This window comes from Ovis aries, chromosome 5 (genome assembly GCF_016772045.2).
Source record: "Ovis aries strain OAR_USU_Benz2616 breed Rambouillet chromosome 5, ARS-UI_Ramb_v3.0, whole genome shotgun sequence".
Lineage (NCBI taxonomy): Eukaryota > Metazoa > Chordata > Mammalia > Artiodactyla > Bovidae > Ovis > Ovis aries.
In genome coordinates, this window is record NC_056058.1 from 12,057,927 (window position 1) to 12,062,190 (window position 4,264).

The following is a 4,264-nucleotide window of genomic DNA, read 5'->3' on the forward strand; positions in this document are numbered from 1 at the left end:
TTTGCATTCCCTGTCTTTGCAATATTATTTGAAATAGTGAAAATATGGATCTGTTGACAGATAAATAGGTAAAGAAAATGAGATGTGTATATATAAACAATGGGATATTATCTAGCCACAGAAAGAAGAAAATCCTGCCATTTTTGACAACATGGATGGACCTGGAAAATACTGTGCTTATTAAACTATATATACCAGTCATAGAAAGTCAAATCCACTATGATCTCAGTTCTGTGTGGAAGCTAAGAAAATCAAACTGTTGTTATGAGGATTGGTGGTAGAAAAGGTGAGGAAATGGTGGTCAAAATGCACAAACTTGTGTTACAAAATGAGTAAGTTTGGGGATCTAATAGGCAGCCTGATAACTATAGCTAATAATTCTGGTTGTGTTCTTGAAATCTGCTGAGAGAGATCTGCTTAACTGTTACTACACACACGCGCACACACACACACACATTCACAGAAGCTATGTGAGGTACCACATACATTATTTAACTTGACTGTGGTAATCATTCCCAATGTGTATTGTATTAAATCATCATTTTGTACATCTTTTAATGATCTCCATGCGGCACAATTCAAATATATGAAATTTTGTCAATCACTTCAGTAAACTTAAGGAAATAAAATCAGTGAAGTATTATTTTTCTGCCAGTACAGAATAGAGCCCCCAAAGGTAAAGGGTCTCATCCATCAAACATTTAAATGAGATGGTATTGAAACAAGTAACCCTGTTTAAGATTAAAAATTTCAAGAGGATTTCTTTTTTGTTTTTTTAAGAGGATTTCTTAAATTTCATTATTGTGTTATCTTTAGCAGTGCTGTGTACATGAACACCATCTTTGTAGTCAACAACACATTAGATCAGGTACACTTAAACAATATTGATCGAAATTTGAAGTCCACCAAAGTCAAAGATATGAAATATATATATACTAAATGACTTCTAAAAAAAGCTCTGATACTTGAATAATCCCTTATTTCATAAAGGAGAGAAGACAGAAAAACAAAGGATGATAAAACTCTGAGTATCATATAAAATGAGTTCTGATTATGAACATCACCTTTAATTTAGAACCCAGATGACATATCTCTGCATTTCATAGAGATTTATAAATATTCCAAGTGGAGGAAATATCTAGAATTGTATTTGAATAAAATAAGATTTATATAAATGACTTAATTTCTTTATATTTGCATTTTTACATGCTTTCTTAGAAGGGAAAGGGACTCTCATTCTGTATTATGTCTAAAGAAGTAGGCTGTCTTTAACTGAGGCCATGGATGTATTACCTCTAATATCCTTCCTCCCTTTCACTTTTCATGAAGCTTTATAACGAATGTAAGAGAGTATAGACAGAAGTGAAAAACACAGAAACCAACAGGAAACAATTCTAAGAAAATAGAATTTGTCACACTGAGAAATATTGCTGAAGGAACTGGGATGTATAATCTGAGAAATGAATTACCTGAGTCCAAAATATGGACACAGTACTGCATGACCATTTATGTATTTATATTTTTCCAGTCCTCTTTTCTTCTTCCAAAGGTGTCCAAGCTACACAGAACTGGAAATCTAACAAGTGTCTCAGAATTCTTCCTCCTGGGACTCTCAGATGATCCAGAACTGCAGCCTTTGCTCTTTATCCTCTTCCTGTCCGTGTACCTGGTCACCATGCTGGGGAACCTGCTCATCATCCTGGCCATCACCTCTGACCCCCACCCCCGACCCCCACCCCCACACTCCCTTGTACTTCTTCCTCTCCAACCTCTCCTTGGCTGACATTGGCTTCAGCTCCACCACGGTCCCCAAGATGACTGAGAACATTCAAACTCACAGCAGAGTCATCTCCTATGCAGGCTGCCTGACACACATGTCTATTTTTATACTTTTTGGATGTATGGATGGTATGCTGCTGTCTGTGATGTCCTATGACAGGTTTGTGACCATCTGTCACCCACTGCACTACCTGGTTATCATGAACCCACACCTCTGTTGCTCCTTAGTTTTGGTGTCTTTTTTTTGGTAGCCTTATGGACTCCCAGGTACACAATCTGATTGTGCTGCAACTTACCTGCTTCAAATTTCTAATTTCTTCTGTGACCCTTCTCTGCTCCTCAAGCTTGCCTGTTCTGACATTTTCACCAAAAATATAGTCATATATTTTATCGGTGCCATTTTTGCTTTTCTCCCTTTCTCAGGGATCTTTTACTCTTCCTATAAAATTATCTCCTCCATTTTGAGAGTCCCATCATCAGGTGGGAGGTACAAAGCCTTCTCTACCTGTGGCTCTCACCTGGCAGTTGTTTGCTTATTTTATGGAACAGGTCTTGGTGTGTACCTCAGTTCAGCCATCTCACAATCTCCCAGGAAGGATTCACTGGCCTCAGTTATGTACACTGTGGTCACCCCCATGCTGAACCCCTTCATCTACAGCCTGAGGAACAAAGACTTCAAAAGGGCCTTGTGCAGGTTCCTCAACAAAACAATCTAACTTCCATTTGGAGTGTAGATTGGAAAACATAGTAAAATTAACATCTAGATCTGAAAATTCTACCTCCCTCATGACATCAGTTGTAGCTCTTAGGGCCTTCTTGCCTTTCCTTGTTTTACACCTGAATATTGCTTCTTTGGATATGTTTTTGATGGGGCTAGGAGGGTCTTCTGGGATTCTGCAGATGTCAGAACTACTGTGACTGAATCTTATTATACCCAAGAAGGAGTCTCTAGTTTATTATTATTATTTATTATTGTGGTGACCCACATACTAGAAAGATGAACAACTCCATTTTTTACAGATTTAAATAGTATATTTTTTTCTAAAGCGGTTGTCTATTTTCCAGCTAATTACTATGTTTTAAGTCTGTGTATGCAGTCTACGTGTGAGGATACATGTTATGGCTTCTCAGCCTTGGCTTTTAACAAAATAATCTGGGTGGGGCGGGGGGCTTACAAATATTGACTATTTGGCAACATTGTAATTCAACTATCCTACAATAAAATAAATTTTAAAAAAGACTGTCAACTGAGACTCACTGCCAAAGAGTCTATTTATTCTATTCTTATTTATTTTTAAATGTATTACTTATTTTAAAGGAGGAAAAATACTTCACAATGTTAGGTTGTCTTGAACTGGGGATTTTTTTAAATTCCTTATATTTGTTAATTTTTGGTCATAACATGCAGCTTGTGGGGTCTTAATTCCAAGACCGGGGATTGAATTCATGCCTCCTGCATTCAAAGACAGAATCTAAGCCTCTGGGCCACCAGGGAAGTCCCAGCATGAGGATTTTTAAACACACTGAGGCTGGTTCTACCGTGTAGCCAAGGTTGAGAACTTCTGATCTAAGTCAGATCTTTCAGTCAAATGTGACCTTTATGTCATGTGTCCTAACTGCTCTTGGACAAATGTCCCAGATCCTAAAGAGATCTGAGCTCATGGGGGAAGATATAAAGAGCCTGCTATAGTAACAGGCAACATGCCTGTGTGCGTATTCAGTCAGTAAGTTGCACCTGACTCTCTACTGATCCCATGGACTGTAGCCTGCCAGGCTATTCAGTCCATGATATTTTTCAGGCAAGAATACTGGAGTTGCCCTTTCCTTCTCCAGGGGATCTTCCCGACCCAAGGATGGAACCCCACATCTCTTGAATTGGAAGGCATATTCTTTACCACTGCACAACTTGAGAAGCCAAACAGGCAACATGGTTTCCCCATTATTGTCAATAATGATTCTTCACATATAGCCTCTCTACACCATAGAGTTTGGTCTCTATGGCTTATGTGCTGTTTCTGAAGCTATTATCTCTGCTCCAAACTCATGCTTGTATACATTGCTTTGGAGTGTGACTCTGGCTTTGGAGTGTGACTCTGGAAATAACCGCTCTATTTTCTATCTTGTGTTCATTTTACATACATTCCATAGTGGTCAGTAAAATTCTCTTTGCCCTAAATTCTCAACTGTTCCTTTCATATTCCTCAAGCCCTTGGTGGAGTACAATCTTTCTTCACCCACAAATGCTATGCTATTGCTTTGTTCTTTTTTTTGCCTGTTAGTCTTTCAGTATCTTTTAAACCAACTCCATTTCAGTTCCATTTAGTTCAGTTACTCAGTCGTGTCTGACTCTTTGCAACCCCAAGGACTGCAGCACGCCAGGATTCCCTGTCCATCACCAACATCCAGAGCTTGCTCAAACTCATGTCCATTGAGTCAGTGATGCCATCCAACCATCTCATCCTCTGCCATCCCCTTCTCCTCCTGC

At 38.8% G+C, this 4,264-nt stretch overlaps 1 pseudogene; it reads left to right on the forward strand.

Moving 5' to 3' along the window:
- The first annotated feature begins 1,508 nt into the window (after positions 1-1,508).
- On the forward strand, positions 1,509-2,495 carry LOC101111632 (olfactory receptor 7E24-like; annotated as a pseudogene).
- The last annotated feature ends 1,769 nt before the right edge of the window (positions 2,496-4,264 follow it).